The sequence below is a fragment of the Felis catus genome, chromosome D3 (genome assembly GCF_018350175.1).
Source record: "Felis catus isolate Fca126 chromosome D3, F.catus_Fca126_mat1.0, whole genome shotgun sequence".
Classification (NCBI taxonomy): domain Eukaryota; kingdom Metazoa; phylum Chordata; class Mammalia; order Carnivora; family Felidae; genus Felis; species Felis catus.
The window spans coordinates 32,685,394-32,703,608 of NC_058379.1; the positions used below are offsets into that span (position 1 = coordinate 32,685,394).

Here is an 18,215-nt window from a genome sequence, read left to right on the forward strand (position 1 = left end):
CATCGTGCTACTGTCTGTCCTGGACCAATCTAGGAGCTCAATTACATCTTTAGATAAGCTCTTATGGACCTCAGCCTATCTAAACATCTAGAGAAAAAGACTTCATAACTTCATTGCTTAACTTCCAGATATCTTAAGGTAGAATCATGTGGTTTTTTACCAGAATGAAGTTTGGAGCCAGCCAGATTTTCCTAAGTCAAAATATTGGCCTCATTTCTTCCATGCTATGTGGATTTGAGTAAGTTACAAATAACCTTCTTTGCCTCAGTTTTAATTGCTCCTCAAAAAATAGGGTATTTGGGTGGGAGAGAGGGGAAACTGGGTGATGGGCATTGAGGAGGGCACTTGTTGGGATGAGTACTGGGTGTTGTATGTAAGCCAATTTGACAATTAATTATATTTTTTAAACAACAGGGTTTTTGTTATGTATTATATACGTTAATATACATGTATTTGGTACTAGTGTGTTTGCTACCGTTTTTAAAGACTGGCTCACCAGTGTACCATAAAGTGATCCACATGTTGCTGGGCACATAGTAGGAGTTTAGTAAATATCTGTTAATCATTGAATACTGAAACCAGCTTTTTCTAATGGATTATCCAAGTTTCTCGTGCTTTACTGACGATTCTCTGTGGAAGCACAAAATAGTTCTTCACCATCATGACCTATATGCTAGTCTGCTAGTTACCTCTTTCAGAGGCCCTGGGAAATCACATTTACTTTGGTAAGCCCCTAGAGTACCGTGCTCTGCCTTGAAAAGCTACTTCCTAACTGTCCCTTCCACCCCCACCCTGAGGGTGCAGCCTCAGTGAGCACTCTGGTCACCAGGATGTGAAATGCAGTCAAAGAATAGAGGGGGGAGGGAGGCAGTGAGAGAGTAGATGGGCACTCATGACAGACTGTCTCCTTTTGCCTTACTCTTTATACCCTTATTAATCTGGGAGTCCTCTCGCCTCATGTCCTTTCTGGAACAAAGCAGGGTCTAAATAAAATGTCAACAATGTTTTTCTATTCTACCTACTTCTCTAGCTTCCCAGGTTATTTTGAAATCTGATCTGATTCTTGGAGGCCAAGACTCACTGATTAGGACATTTGATGAGCTTTGTCCTTTCATCTCATCTGAATCCCTAGAAGTAGGCCCAGGGTAAACATTTGACCATTCTTGGCCTCAGGTGTGGAAATTTGGTGTTAAGGGCTGAATTTTGTCTCCCCTCCAAATTCGCGTGTTGAAGTCCTAACCCACAGCACCTCAGAATGTGTCTACAGACACATTGGAGATGGGGCCTTTAAATAGGTAATCATGTTAAAATGAGGTTCTTAGGATGGGCCCTAATCCAGTATGACTGATGTCGTTATAAGAAAAGGGAAGCCAAGAAGACAGGCCTCAGGAGAAACCAAAGCTGTGGACACCTTGACCTTGGACTTCTCACCTCCAGAACTGTGAGGAAATACATTTCTGTTTTTAAGCCACCCAGTCTGGGGTACTTTGCAGCTTTAGCAAATTGATACAATTGGGAGTTAAAGAGGTTCATCACCACACTTAGGGCTACAGAGAGCTTTTCTCAGCTAAGAGGCCTTGTAGAAGGCCATAGGGAGTCTGACTCTTCAGGATGCAACAACAGAGCCAACACTCTGTCTACCGCCCAGCTCCCTGCCAAGCTGTGTGTGTGTGTGGGGGGGGGGGTCACTTATGCAATAATCAAAGTCAACCAACCCCACAACTTCTCACTAAATTAAGTCAGACAGGTGATTACCAACACATGCTCTGTATTTAAATATCACCCAATGTTCTATGCATGGCTCCACAACAAAGAACCATTCTTGGAGACCTTGCAAAACTCTGTTCCAGCAGAATTGTCTATAAAAAACATCCTCTGAAGGTTATCTCTCCTCATTTACTTCCACTGTAAAACTGGAGATGCTTTTTCTTACTCTGGAAAAAACTTCCAGGTCATCATTCCCACTGAGGAAGCGGTCAATGGGGTCATTACCCCTCCTGCTGAGTGTGACCTTGTACCAGATAAGCGCTGAGAATTCACCAGGTGTGCTGGCTTTCAGAATTTTGCAAAGTTTTTCTGGAACCCCTGTTTCCTCTTTGCTGTGCTCTCCACTCACTGCTTATTTCCATGCTATGTCTGTCGGTCTTACTACTGTGGATCCTGGAGATCTACAACAAAGCTTCATGAAATTGTACTTCAATTTCTGTTAACCTAACTTTAACCTGTTAACTTTCATTCTGTTAACCTAACCTTAACCTGCAAGACCTCAGTCTTGTAAAATAAATGTCCAATATTTCCAGTTCCATGCACCTGAAATTCTGCATGAGGAAGTTCATGACATTGATGATTCTAGCAGAGTAGATGAGATTTCACAACCCATGGACCCAGAGGTATTACGTGCAACTCTCTTTATTTCCCCATAACTGGATTCCCTCTCTAGCTTCCTCCCCTACCCGATGGCAGAAAAGTTACTTCCAGGACAATTCAGACATGTCCGAGTTTTCAGACTTTTTCAAGTTCACAATTCAATTAATTCAGCTTTGAGCTCTCCCTGCTTTCCCTAGGTGGGTCCATACAAAGGGGGCTCAGCCGTGGGAGAGGACTCTTGCCCTTTGAACCTCTCTCTGTCTTATGCTAGCTGATGCTGATATGAGACCTGCTCCATCCAGGCCACTATGATGATTCCTTCCTTTGACAGCCTCGGCCATCCTAATCTGGGGTATTGACAGACCGTACTAGTTTTTTTCCTTAACCCCCAGGTCCCTTCGGGTCTCGGGCAACCCCTCTCCGGGGCACTGGCGCTATGGGATGCTCCCCAGGGGACGTTCCCAGCCTGGTCTTTCCAGTTTGGACATTTTCCCCTTTACTGGCTCACCCTCCCCCAAGCTGGTGTCGTGTGGAAGGAAATCAGGTCCGTGCACGCTTCCCCGGTCCTGCCAGGAAGGGGCCCAGGCTTCCTAAAGTTTTCCAGGAAAAGTCCTCCTCCCCCGCTACCCCCCAGCTCCGCCCTTCTGCGGGAGGGGGCAGCGTGGCTGGCTTTAAGCTTTAACTCTTCCGTCACAGCAGCGCTCCTTCAGTGTCTCACGCCATCCGGATCTCCGATCTCCCGGGGAGGAGGCGGTGGTGGGAGGGACACAACCTCTGCCTCATCATATCTTTTTCAAAATTTGTATTTTCTTCGTCAGCACTGACCAAATGGGCATGCTTTGTTCTGAGTTCTTCTCCTGGTACTATCCCTTTCCCCTTAGGGTAATTCACCCTCAGGTCTCTCTGCTGGGGGAAGGTTCTTGGGGTTGAAAAGCAATGGAGATGGGACCATACTAACAAACTCTTCCATCTGCCTGTATTTTAAAACTGGATTGTTTTCAGGCAAATGTTTCTCCGCCTTTTTATTGAAAGCTTATGCTCCATTTGTAAAGCTTTTTTTTTTTTTTTTTAACCTAAAAAGGCATTGTTACATTACGGTGGAGAAAGTTTGTTTGATAGTATTTGCAAAACGCTATGAAGTTATTAATAACATTTGAGAGGAAGACACGGTGAGACTCTGTTGCATTTAATCCAATTATCAAAACACTTGACATTTTTGAAGTGGATGGAACACTGACCAGCACTGAGTCAGGCAATTCCTCTCAAAGCTTTATGTCTTCATCACACAGTCGCTGGCTTTTCAAGTGTTCATACTTGCACTTTCTTTTTCGGGTTGTTTTGGTAGCTGCAGAAAGGGGGAAGTGCACGAATGTGCTCAGTCCTGCCAGACCTTTCTTCACCTTGCAGTTCATTTTTCACATTTCCTTCTTCCTTAAGAGTATCTTAAGTACTCCCTCGTTAGTGATAATAGTCTGCATCGGCTCCAATGCTTAGAGTAACAAATAACAAGCTTCCTGAACCAACTTTGTGGCATGAAGCCCCTTAAACAGTTCACCTGCCTTTGGAAAGCAGATTAAGTTTATTAAAATGGAGTTTCTGGCAATAATCAAAATCGTCGTGTTTTAATTAAGGCATTTTTTTTAATTAACTCATTTTGAGAGAGAGGGGGAGAGAGAGAGAGAGAGAGAGAGAGAGAGAGAGAGAGAAAGCGTGCACATGCAGGCAGGGGAGAGGCAGAGAAAGAGAATCCCAAGCATGCTCAGGACAGAGCCCAACACCAGGCTCAATCTCAAGAATCATGAGATCATGACCTGAGTGGAAATCAAGAGTTGGTGGCTTAACTGACTGAGCCACCCAGGCGCCCCTAAGGCCATGTTTTATATTACACTTTAAAAATGTTTGTTTATTTATTTTTGAGAGAGAGAGAGAACACAGTGGGGGGAGGGCAGAGAGAGAGAGAGAGGGAGACACAGAATGCAAAGCAGGCTCCAGGCTCTGAGTTGTCAGCACAGAGCCCAACATGGGGCTCAAACCCATGAACTGTGAGATCATGACCTGAGCCGAACTCATGCTCAACCGACTGAGCCACCCAAATGCCCCTAAACTTTAAAAAATCTAATCTGAACTTAAAAAAAGAAAGTACTTTTTAGTACAGTTAAAAATTGTGTTTATACACAATAACAATAAGAGAGAGAGCACATCACCATATGCCTTTAGGGAATATATAGCTGACAGAGGAAAGCTAGCAAATAAAGAGTCTCAAGAATTTTCATTTCTAAGGCAGCCATTGCTTTTAAGCTAGCATATTTTTCACTTTGAAGGATGCATATGAGATTTAAATGAGATATGTGCATTCTACCCGTCTCTCACAAAAAGGAAATATTTTGATCAGTATTAACGTTTGAGTCTCTTCTGCCAAGAGAGGAAACCAGTTTAAGAGGAAAATAAAACAAAGATAAATTTCATATTTTTGTGTGGATTTATCCCCATAGATATCATTTGTTTATTCATTCATGCGTTCATTTATTCAACAGGCATATCTTCATGACATAGTGGCTCTTGGTGTTCAGGGAAACAAGAAGAGAGGGTGATTCTATAGTATCAGTTCTATATTATCAGTTATTTCGGTTGGTGGCTTTGCACATGGAAGGTGGCCACCACTGAGTTGAGCTGGAAATGTCTCTGGACAGGGGAAAATATCACGTAGGGCTTAAGAGAAAGAGGATGGGAAAACTGGTAGATGAGCATAGCAACAGATTGTCATTAGATTGTCTTTGGAAACTGGTTTGCAGAGTCAGACAAAATCTGGGGGACAGGTGCAGAATTCAATCAACTGTCACTGTCACATCAGTGAGAGCTGTGGTCCCAGCAATAGGAAGAATGTGAAAATGAAGCAGAATGTCATCAAGTTCAAAAGCCTGGGGCAGACACCTTGTCTTCCTGGAATTGGGTTGAGCGTTGTTCCTTCAGTGGAGGGGAATCTTTTAAGTGAAGAAATTAAGTGAATTAAATGAAGAAATGTAGGATGTAGAATTAAGTGAAGAAATACTAAAGAGAACCAAACTCATAATCCCAGGATCTCCACGTTAAGGGATTGTCAGTGAACACATATACATTAAATGTATAAATGTAATCTAAAAATTTAAATGCACTTAACAAAACAATCATATTATAATAAAAAAATCACTTTTTAGAAGTGATTGTTTAAATTTGCTAAACAAAATATGAATTAAGTTGAACTAGAAACTTAGTAATAAATATTAATTATAGGACCCAAACCACCTGTTTCCTCTGCACAAATACCATCCTCGAGGACACTAAACAACTCCCTGACTCATATGACTCTCCCTTCAAAGCCTATTTCTTTTGGAGGTAATGGTGATTGTGGGGGGGGGGGGGCATCATTGAGACCAGAGACAGAAAGCAAAGTAAAACAAAGATATTTCTTTTATTCCGATATGAGAGGTCTCTTGAAGTTGTTAAAGTTAACTTCTACAAAGTCAATCCTACTTTTCATTACTTAGGGAAAAAAAGTCTTCATATTTATATCATGAGCATTGTTCTCATGTCTTCTGCATTCCGGAACTTGATTTGCCTTTTGTTTGCTATTTGCAGTGCTTTCTAACATTTGTAACAAATGACATACTTGAACACTCAAGTTGCCGGGGTTCTAGTTTTCTTCTTCTTCTTCTTCTTCTTCTTCTTCTTCTTCTTCTTCTTCTTCTTCTTCTTCTTAAAATTTTTGAAGTTTATTTATTTTGAGAGAGACAGAGACAGCATGAGTGGGGGGAGGGGCAGAGAGAGAGAGGAGAGAGAATCCGAAGCAGTCTCCGTGCCACCAGCACAAAGCCTGATGTGGGGCTCAAACTCACAAAACCTGGAGATCATGACCTGAGCTGAAACCAAGAGTCAGACGCTTAACCGGCTGAGCACTCAGGCACCCTTAATTTTCTTATTTCATGTCGATGGACTGTTGTATCCACTTTGTGTCTTATAAAATGGTTTTACGTAAGGTGGGAGCATATTTCCCCAGGATTCCAAATAGTTTTGTGATTAAAGGTGAAGCCTTCTGGAAACAGGGGAAAAAGAGAAAACGGGTGCCATCCATTGATCCCAAAATCTCAGAAACAAAGACAAGGAGATACATTCTGAGGCCATATTGTTAAGGTTAAGCCAGAGTTTGAATATCTAGGTATTGCATGACCCCACCCACAGTAAGAGCATCATTAAAACAAACCTGTCTCAGGGCTACTGCAGAGCACAGACTTTGGGGAATTCAACAGGCCACCGACATGGCTACTGTCTAGCTGCCCTCCAGAAGAATGTACGTTTGTGGTAGACTCCAGATTTAAGCAGCGCCAAAGAGAACACACTCCTTATTTTACAATGTGAGCATGTAGAAAATACACTGAAAGGACTCTAAAATTTGCCCAGCAGGATGAACAGAAATCTTAGGCATAAAGTCCAGCTGAATCAAGGAGTTCCTATCTCCTTCTGCTTGCTGGAACAACAACTCAAGCCGGCACCACTTGTCTGTGTCACAATGGCTTGAAACATTTCTAAATCTAATACACCCCTTCCCACTGTGCAAGAAAAAATATGCAAACATGAACAGATGATTGGAAACATTCATTTCCAACTGATTTGCAAAATTAAAAGATTTGTCAAGATGTTACCAAAAACAGGGGCGCCTGGGTATCTCAGTTGGTTAAGTGTCCGACTTTGGTTCAGGTCATGATCTTGTGGTCTGTGAGTTCAAGCCCCACATCCGGCTCTGTGCTGACAGCCTGGAGCCTGCTTCGGATTCTGTGTCTCCCTCTCTCTCTGCACCTCCCTCGCTCACGCTTTGTCTCTATCTCAAAAAATAAATACACATTAAAAACATTTTTACAAAGATTTAAATAAATTTATATAATAAAGATGTTACCAAAAACGTAGATTCTTATTTGCCTAAAATGAATCAAAAAGAATTCAAATAAGAAATTTTAAAAATAATACATCATTATTCATAATAGTATGTGAACAACCTAAGTGTTGACAGATGAATGGATAAAGAAAATGTGGTAGGTAGATAGATAGATGATAGATAGGTAATAGTTCAGCCTTTAACATGAAGGAAATCCTGTCATTTCTGATAACATGGATGAGCCTGGTGGGTATTATACTAAGTGAAAAAAGCCAGACAGAAAGCATGGTGTCACTTATACGTGTAATCTGAAAAAACAGTCCGACTCATAGAAACAGAGAGTGGAACAGTGGTGCCACGGCCTGGGGGTTGGGGGAAATAGGGAGAGGTTGGTAAAAGGTTAAAACCTTTCCGCTATAAGATGAATGAGATTGGAAGATCTAATGTATTAACATGGTGAATATAGCTGATGAGAGTGTCTTGTAGAACTGATTTTTTTTTAAGACCATAGAACTTCAATGTTCTCATCGGAAAAAAAGGAGGAGGTAAGTATATGAGGTGATGTGTTAATTAACTCAATGGAGGGGGGAAGCTCTTTCACAACATATAGATGTATCAAATCATCACATTGTACACTTTAAATATCCTACAATTTTACCTGTCAATTATGCCTCAGTAACGCTGAAAAAATAATAATAGTCGATGACACATTGTCCAGCAGTGATTTGTTGTGTAAACTAAATTTTTGTTTTGGATCATCTAGTTCTTTTTTTTTTTTAATGTTTTTTTTTTTTAATGTTTATTTGTTTTTGACAGACAGAGCACAAGTGGGGGAGGGGCAGAGAGAGAGAGAGGGAGACGCAGAATCCAAAGCAGGTTCCGAGCTCTGAGCTGTCAGCACAGAGTGTGACGCGGGGCTTGAACTCATGAACTGTGAAATCACGACCTGAGCTGAAGTCTGACACTTAACTGACTGAACCACCCAGGTGCCCCTGGATCAACTTTTTAACCAAATTATTTTGGATCAAATGGTCTGCCACACAAAATGCAGATGAAGGGGGTATATAAAGCAAAGAGAGAGGACAGGATCATATTTTTCCAAAAGTGCATTCTCAGTCTTGTCCTAAGGCTAGTGGGACTTCCAATGGGTGTACCTGCTGTTGGGAGAGGAGGGAAGGAAAGGGAGGTGAATGGGGGGACAGCAACATCAGCCCAGCCTTGCTTATCTTTCCAGTTCCTCAAATCTTGATCTGTAGCCTCTTTTTGGCACAAGAGACCCTTTGAGTGATTGCTAATCCCTCTCACCCCACCCCCCAACTCCCACCCCAGTCTGGGGAACTTGTCTTCCCTGCCAGTTGTTCCATGGGCTCTACGGAAAAGGCCGAGGCAGGGAAAGATTTGCTCAGTACTCAGACACTGCAGCAGCAGAAATGGTTCATAGCTTCCCCATATTCTAAGATCATTAAGAATCAAATGTCTTTAGAATAAATACTCTGTGGTGCCTGGGAGTGGGAAAAGAGATGTGATTTATCAGGCAATGACCTTGTCCTCTTAGAGTAGCTCAGGACGTTGAAGGAGAATTGGGCATGAATGTGATAAATTATCCTGAAATTTCAATGTATTTGGACGGGGCTTGGGTAACTCCTCTTAAGTACGGTTGTTCTTTTTTTTTTTTTTTTTTTTAATGTTTATTTATTTTTGAGAGAGAGTGCGAGAGGGGAGGGGCAGAGACAGAGAGAGAGAGACAGAGGATCCAAAGCAGGCTCTACGCTGACAGCAAGCCTGTTATGGGGCTCGAACTCAGGAACTGAACCCTGAGATCATGCCCTGAGCTGAAGTGGGATGCTCAACCCGACTGAGCCACCCAGCGCCTCAGTATGTTTATTTTTAAATGGTGTGTGTCCATCTGAAAGGAGGACAAGAGGTGTGGACTAAAGCAGTTTGTGTTTGAGCACTTCATGGTTACTACTGTCCAAAGCTTAGATCAGCCCCGAAAGCAAAACAGGTAGAAGCCTACTATCTTTTTGGGCTTTGGACCCATCTTTGTTTCTCATGCACCCTCCTCCCATTGCTGCTACTGTGACAGGCTTTCTCATTGAGACCCCCACCCCCACCCCAATGTACCCATTTCTCTGTTAAACCCCTGCCCTCAACACACACACAAACTCAGCATCTTCACAGAAAGCTCTTCCTCTCTCTTCTGGTCCTAAGTGAAAGCAGGCTGTCTCTAGCAATAAAGCACCCCTTCTGGAAACTCTTCTGCATCTCTAGGGCCTGGGGTATGTGAGTGAGGACAGAAGGATGGGGGTGGGGAGAAGGAGGTTAGTGTTCCCTCATCCCTTCACATTTTACACCTTGCTCTCCTGACTTCAGGGGAGACCCCAACTCCAAGGAGATCCCTCCCACACAGCAACTCCACCGTCCTCAGGGTGTTAACTTCAAGGTCATCATTCACATTTTGCAGAGTCCATCTCCAGGATTATAGTTTTTTAACCCTCCCTCGGCCTATCCCATTTTTCCAGATTTTGCCAACATTTAAAAGAATGACAGACTGCAGTAGTCTCAGAGGTTCTTGACCTCCTGCCTCCAATGTGTTTATCCCCATTCCCATATTCCACTCCCTGTCTGAACTGTCCATACTTCTTTCTGTCCTGCACCTATTCCCACTATCTTAACTGTCCAATACCTCCAAGAGTGGAGCACCGCAAAGGATATGACTTCAGACCCAACGTAGGCTCAGGGTCCAGGTATGCTACTCGCTAGGACATCAGGCTTTACCTGAGACCTTATCTCTTTCACTTCACTTTCTGGTCATCTATAAAGTGATATCACACCAACTTCACAGGGCAGTCACAAGCAGTAAATGAAGTAACAGCTAAAAGATCTGGCACATAGTAGGTGCTCATTAATGTTGGCCACTTTCCATTCCCTCGACTTTGGTGCTTCCCAGCAATGCTTTTCCTCTCCCCTTCACTGATGTTTTCAAACCTCTGCTCACTGTCCAAATGCCCTATTGCACTAAGTCCAAATGCACTAAAACTAAGAGGTAATTCACCATGGTAACACACAGCACCCTTCCCCTGCACTCATTTTCCCCTGTTTCAAAAGATGCACTTCTCTGTTTCCTCCCTATTGTGCTCTGGACCCATTCCCTCCAATTTCCCGCTGGACCTCACTTCATCAATTACTTCCTCTCTCTGGTATGTTTACTCCCTACATCCATTTCCACCGACTATTTCTTCCTCCTTGCCCCGCCCATGATGTCTGCCTCTTCTTAAATGTCTTCTGTTGACCTTGCACCCCTTCTAGTCACCACCTTCCCATTGTGTCTGGATCTCCTTGAAAGAGCCTTCCCTCTCCTCAGTGCCCAGCCAGCCAGCTGCCCCTCAACCTGCTGCAGGGCATGTGGCTTCCTGTGTCACCCACCTCACCTGCTTTCATGAATGTCGCCAGTGCCCTTCTGAGTGCTGCATACAAGAGACTTTTTAATCTTTTTTTCCTACTTCAATTCTCAACAGCATTTCACTCTGGGGGTGACTTCTTGTAGTGCTCTACTCTTTGTGTCCAGGACCTCAATATCTGCTGGTATATTTTTTTGCATGACTGTGGCCACTCCTTTTTCAGTCTCCTTTGAAAACTATTGGTTCCTCTTGTCTAAGTCCACTCTCTCCAACATATACTGTGTGCCTATTGAGTGCCAGACCTGTGTGGATGGATGTGTTGCAGACAGACTAAGACTATAATAATAGAAGCACAGTCCAAAGCTGTACAAAGACAAGACCCACGCTGGAGCGTGGTCAGGAAAGGCTTCATGGAGAGGTGAGAGGAAGAGTAGGTGTCCACAACCAGACAAGGAAAGAAAGGATATTTTAGGCAGAAGAAACATTCCCAGGGCAATGCCTGAAAGGTAGACGGAAGCAGATTTACAGAAGTAGAATTCTGAGTAACACAAGTCTCAGAGGTACTATGTTCCTCTGTTTCAGTGTTCTCAACCAGTGTGATTTTGTCCTTCAGGGGACATTGGCAATGTCTGGAGACACTTTGGGTTGTCATGATGTGGGGAGTGCTATTAACATCTGGTGGATAGAGGCCAAGGATACTGTAAAATATCCCACAATGCACAGCATAGCCCCCTCCCCTCCCCAACAAAGAATCATCCAGCTCAAAATGTTAATAACGCTGAGGTTGAGACATCATGTTTTATTCTAACTTTAGCCTGAGGAGTCTGGCTCCAGGCCAAGTTTCAACGTGTGATGTTTTCAGACCAGACTACAGGCAATTACAAAGTTTTACCTGGCAGGTCTCATAAGGGGTAGGCTCTGCCCTACCCATGCTAGACTTGGTGCTCAGCCAGGGCACTGCAGTTTTCTGGACAGTGTTGCAAAGACTCAGAGGCAAGCCCCACCGCGCTGCACCCCCACCCCCCACCCCAGCCCTGCTCTGAGGCATATCTGCAAGCCTGGCCCAAACACCCCCACTTCCAGGCCTCTTTTTGTGGGGGGGGTTGTCTCAGAAGAGGCCTTTCTCAGGACCTCTGCCAAGACCACCTGGTCTGGGGGGCCTTGAAGACACTACTCTCCACTCTGACTCAGCATTCAGTACTTTTCCACTCTTAGCCTTCCTCACCTCTACCTCCCCAGGCCCCCAGGTCCTGGCGGCTCTACTCTCTGACTGGCTGTAGACCTAGTCACATTGTACAATTATTTGGCTTTCTTTGTCTTCGAATCTGAGAGGCCCTTAATGATTTTAGAGCTGAGTGAACAAAAGCATGTGTCAGTTTTCCAGACGGCAAACCTAAGAGGGGTAATTCACAGCAGATGATAGAAAAAGGCTTCAAGGAATTTTGTGGACAGCTTGGCAAAGGAAAATTTCGCTGGGGTCAGTGGAAACTCCTCTGTTTAGGTCTCAAAGAGTAACTGTGCAAGTGCGGAGTGAGTGCCTAGGGTTACCTAGCACTTGTGGGACCAGCACCCCGAAATGTTAAGATTCCCTGATATTTAGAGTCATGTAGGTTAGACTCCAACTGTACTCTGGCTGGGTAGGTCATCCTGGAGTATGTTATTCAGTTTTTGACATGCTCGAAAAAGTTATTTGCTTAAATTTGTGACTAAAGGCATTTCATTGTGCAGCCATGCATGCTCATGGCACAAAGTCTTCATGAGGGCATGTATTGACAGGTCTCCTCTCAGCTCGGACACTGTCTCCCACTTTCCTTCTCCAGAGGCAGTGACTGTTTTATGCAACCATTTTTTAGGAGGGTCCGTGACAAATCTGAATACGTCCAAGGAAACAATTGGGTCAAGGAAGGAGGAAAAACCTCTCAGCATGGTGGAGAATGAGGTAACATGAAGAAGTCTCAGGAAAAGAGATTGGAACAGAAGTGGATTTGCTATGGCTTTCGTGGAATAGAAGCTTCTGGGCCCCCCACCTGCACTATCTTCTTTGAAGACTTCCACCTAATATCACGTTCATCATTGTTATTCTTTTTTTTCTGAAGGAGAGCCCTCCCCCCCACCCCAAGTTGAATAAGATCAGCTCCACTAATTCTGGATCCACCCCTGAGCTAGAATTAATCTACATAATTCCTTGGGACAAAACTAGGATTAATAGTAGAAAGTTACAGTGAGGCAAACATTGCTCAAGATCTGGAAATTCTCCCAGTTAGAGCTATTAAAAATTGGGATGGGCTGCAGAAAACCAGAAAGTGCGTCATTGGATGCCTTGGGTAGAAGCAAATGAGGCAGGGGTGTTGTAAGAGGGGCTGATGATCTCTCCCAACTCTAGGAATCAAAGTCTCTGAGATAAGCTACAGAGAGGGCACTGAGACAGCATTTGCTTGCCTATGTATTAATAGTAGGGACCCCAAGTCCAATAGCAGGGACCCCCAAGTCCAGGCACGTATAGTTTGCTAGGTTTAAGTCACTGTATTAAAAAAAAAGTAATAAAAATATTCAGAAGCATTCAGTGTTCCACGATGAACTTTCTCAAACATATTCAAACCAGTAGGAAGTCACTGAATTGAGTTGGCAATAGACTCCTAATCTATTACTCCTAATCTCCTGCTCCTCCAGCCATGCTCCCAGATGCTGGATTCCTTGCTCAAAATCAGCTAGAAGCGTGGTTGTATTCCTTCGGTAAGGTCTCCAGCGCAGAGAGAAGTGGCCAGCACCCCACCATCACAGTAATGTTTGTTGCTGTTGAACTGTCAAGAGCAGTGGCCACTGGTCCTTTCAGGCACATCAGTAAACGCTTCCTCACGACGAACCACTGGCGATCATTTCACTACTAGTGATGCCATCATATGCTGCGGATTACTGGCGTCCCATTTTCATCAGGAAGAACTTCAGCACTGCATTCAAGGCCAAACACATCCGTATCCATCCCATATTCTGACCTTTAAAAGTTTGTTTTCTTGGACCACTCACACCCGATATGACATGGATCATGGCTCTCGGGACAGCAGAGACAACCCTAGGCATTTCACTAGAGAGAATTCAATGTAGGAAATTGGCTGTGCAGGTAAGAAGGCAAACACAGAAAAGTGTTTAGTGAGCGGAGATAGTGGGGGCTGGCTCAGGAAACAAGGCAGAGGCCGGATCACCAGAACATGCCAGCTGGGAGGGGTGGCCTGAGGTGGGGAGCTGGGCCTCCATGGAGAGCTGTTGCACAGGCAGGGCAGAGGCGTGGAAGAGGGGCCTTGAGACTGCTCTCAAGGGCCTTGAGACTGCTGCCTGATGGTGCTGTCACCTCTGCAAGACACGGGCAGACTGGTTTGGGGGTCTGGAAAACAGCTGGGAGTCTGCCAGTGTGATGGTGACAAGAACAGCAGGCCAGCAGATGGCCATTCCCTCCTCAAGCCTTCCAGTGTCCTCTCAGTGCTCCCACTGGTGGGTCCTAATGGGGAGCCAGCTGGCAAAGGGAAGTGTATTTGCAGAGCCTTGACCTTGGCCTCAAACTGCAGAGCAGAGCAGGGCGGTGCTGAGCTGCAAGGCAATGACTTAATAACTAGCACAGCCTCACCTGCCCGAAGGACACCCAGACCCCTCACCACCTGGTCTGCTGATCACACTTGCCTTCCCCTCGTCTCCTTCCCTCCCCGATGAGGGGGTGTGGTCCCTCCCCGCCATCTCCTGGGGAGAACTGATGATGCCCACCTTGGGTTCCGTTGTACCTGCCCAGGTAATTAAGAAAGCACTGGGAACACATCAACATGTCTGTTTCTCCCTGTTAAAATCCTGAAGCCCCTTGATGGAAAAGGGTGAGTTTTCATCATCGTGCCTCCAAAGCTATGGTTGGCACATAGCACATACTTTAAAAACATTTGTTGAGGGAGCGCCTGGGTAGCTCAGTCCGTTGAGCAGCTGACCTCTGACTTCGGTTCAGGTCATGATCTCATCGGGCTAGCTGTTATCTGCGCAGAACCCACTTTGGATCTTCTGTCCCTCCCTGGCCCCCTGCCCCTTCCCTGCTTATGCTCTCTCTCAAAAAGAAATAAATCTTTAACAAACAAACAAAACATTTGTTGAATGAATATGTCGTAGATGTTTGCCCAGTCATGGCACTGATAATCTAATTGGAAGAGGTCATATAAAACATTAATATACAAATTGAAAATCTTTAAAGGAAAGTGAAGCACACTGGACTTTAAAAATTAGTTTTTTATTTTTCCTAATTTAGAGGAAACTCTAACAACTTCCTTTTAGTAATTAAATGTATTAGGTAGCTTTTGAGGAGTCTCTAATATAACTTTCCTTTAGTAATCAAATGGATTAGGAACTTTTTGGGAAGAGTTTAAAAGTCCTCATCTCTGCATGAGTTGGATAACACACATGGAAAATACTTGTGGTCTGAGAACAGAGGTGTTTTCATATATGGAAGGGTTTTGTTCTTTTCCCATTTTCTTTGGGAAGGATGGTTATTCTTTTACGGAAGATGACAGAAACAGCAAAACAATGCTAAATTTCCTCCCAGGGAAGCACATTGGCCCCACAGAGGTCACTTCTCAGTTCTGAAGAGGGCGTTCCCTCTCCAAGCTGTCCGGTGGGGACGGGAAGGGCTCAAATGATGTCTTTGGACTCACGGTTGGCCCCGTGACAACTTTGGAGAGTAAAGTAATGCTGACAATAATAAGGCGCATTAACCAAGGGGCGCATTAATCAAGGGGCACAGATACTTTAAACAATATGAGGCTGACACTTGAGCCCACTAAGAGGCTAGGAGGGCCAGGCAGCTCGGCGGCGGGGGGTGGGGGGGCGGTCAGAGACAGGAGACCCAAGATGGCACAGAGTGAGTCCTTGCACACGTGTGACGAGACCTGTGGGATGGACCCAGTGCACAGCCTATTCTCTGGGGCTGTAACTCCCAGGTGGGCACTGGTCTGCCCCCATGACATTTATACCCACACTAGAGTAATAGGGACAGCCCCATGAGATTTTCATTCAGCTAAGTGTATTTCATGTGAAAAAAATGTCCTTAGCCCAAGTCATGTCCCTTCTGCATTTTGGTGTCAAAATGTCATTTCTGTAATAAAATGATCGTGATGGGAAATGGCAGGGCTTTCTTTCTGCTTTTCTTTTTCGCTTGGCCACATACATGATTGACAAATCTATGTAGGTCACAAAAACAAAATTTTTTTGAGACGTTGCTGGTGTGTGGAATCTAGAAGTCTGGGAACCACGATAAAAGGCATGTCCCGGGGGCCCCTCTCCTGAGTCTTTCCTTAACCAAGAGGGAAAGAACTGGGGGAGGGGGTGTTAGTCAACAAAGGGCAGCTCTTCATTCTTGCCTGATTAAAAGCAGAAAAACAAGTCATTGGGGACACCTGGGTGCTCAGTTGGTTAAGTGTCGGACTCTCTTGATTTTGGGTCAGGTCATGATCTCACAGTTTGTGAGATTGAGCCCCCACTCCCCTACCTTGGGCTCTACACCGTCAGTGCAGAGCCTGCTTGGGGTTCTCTCTCTCCCTCTCTCTCTCTGCTCCTCCCCAGCTAGCATATTCTCTCTCTCTCAAAATAAATAAATAATAATAAAAAAAAGAAAGAAAGAAAGAACAAGTCATTGGTGAGAATCTCCAGAACTTCCAAGGCTCAATGAATTTCTCCAAGTACTAAATAGGAATCTCCCTTTCTCTCTCTCTCTCCCTCCCTTCCTCCCTCTCTTCTTTAAAAAAAAAATTCTTTTAATGTTTATTATTTTAGAGTGCATGAGAGAGACAGCAAGCAGGGGAAGGGCAGAGAGAGAGAGAGAGAGAGAGAGAGAGAGAGAGGGAGACATAGAATCGGAAGCAGAGCCTGAAGCAGGGCTCGAACTCACAGACCAAAAGATCATTACCTGAGCTTAAGTTGGCTACTTAACCGACTGAGCCACCCAGGCACCCCTTTCTCCCTCTCTTTGTCTCCGTCTCCATCTCTCTCAAAATGCCCTTTCAGGGGAAATTAAAAAAAAAAAAAGCCCACTGGAAAACATGGTTGTTGTATGAATATTCCAAAATTGGATTAGTCAGAAAAAGAAATCATGTGGTTGTTAGGAGAAAAGAGCCTGGCCTTTTCTGTGACATGGGCGACTGTGTCTCCTTTACTAAACTGTGGTAGAGGGCTGTCATTTGTGTTGTTTGATAGGGAGGCAGTATTATTCTCCAAAAAGAAAAGAAGATTGTGCGTTTTTTTTTTATCAATACTTAATGAACTAAAATTATAAAATTAAAAACGAAATGTTCTTCAACCTTTATGTTCAGTTGATAAATCGTGCTCATTTTTTCAACCACCTAATAATGTTGGGAAGTCAAATACAACTTTTCATCATTATTTTTTTTAATGTTTATTTATTTTGAGAGGGAGCGTGCAGGCATGTGAGTGGGGGAGAGACAGATGGAGGGAGAGAGAAAATCTCAAGCAGTTTCCACACTGTCTTCCCAGAGCTCAATCTCACTAACAGTGAGATTATGACCTGAGCCGAAATCAAGAGTGGGCCATTCAACCAAATGAGCCACCCAGGTGCCCCTCCTTGTTCTTTAATCAGCACTCAATCTGTGTGTAAATTTGACTGATTAAATTCCCCTAAACAACAGCATTTCCAAACTTGACTAAATTCTCTTAGATAGTTCAAACTATAGTTGAGTATGATATCTAATTCTTTCAAATACTTCAACTGGAAGTTTTTATAATTCTCAGAGGCAAAATTGCCCTGTACCCTCAAGTATTAGCTTGTCCATCTGATAAGTCAGACTTCAGAACCCAACAAATCAGGATCCCTAGCCCTATCACCCATCCTAACCGCAGCCAAAGCATACATAAAATAGTGCAATGATTGCAAAACTTGCTACCACAACTATATAAGCAACTTAAACAAGCCCTCATATAATAGGCTGGAGTTCCTTCTTCACCTCAGAGTTAAAAAGGTGCTTATCGGCCACGGAGTTGGATCCCACATCCCAGGCCCTGGGCCTGCAGTGCCATAGGGGAGAGAGCAGGTGTGGGGTCTCAGGACTGGAGCAGAGGCCCAGTGAGTCAGGCTGGCACCCTCATTCCCAAAGACCTCCTTACCACCGGGTAACTCACTTCTTTGCCTTTATGGATTTCCCCCCCGATAACAGTTTACCCCTGCATAGTCCCCACCTGCCTCTACCTGGTCCCCTATCCCCCTCAGAGGATCCCAGAGTCAGTCCTGCACATGCAGATCAACTCTCCATGCCCTGATGCACACTGCATGGCGACAGTTGTCAAACAAAATACAAGCCTGGTATGTAATCAGGGGTTATCAGTACATATCGTTTTCTGAACCTGTTATTAGAAATTTATATAAAGCTTTCCTGAAGCACGCCTCATACTGTTTGCCTCTTTTGAGGTTGTAATGGACTCAGGGGCTTTACAGAATGATTATTTTCTTTTTAATGCTCACACTGTTCCAAGTGCAGCCCATGGGAGTCCCTTATTTAAATTAGCTC

The 18,215-nt window shown here is 44.3% G+C and overlaps 1 long non-coding RNA gene across 1 annotated transcript; it reads left to right on the forward strand.

The window, feature by feature from the left end:
- The first annotated feature begins 248 nt into the window (after positions 1-248).
- LOC109493312 lies at positions 249-13,233 on the forward strand. Its single transcript, XR_006587965.1, has 2 exons — positions 249-3,227; positions 12,528-13,233. It is a non-coding gene; the product is annotated as an uncharacterized LOC109493312 (long non-coding RNA).
- Positions 13,234-18,215: the final 4,982 nt, after the last annotated feature.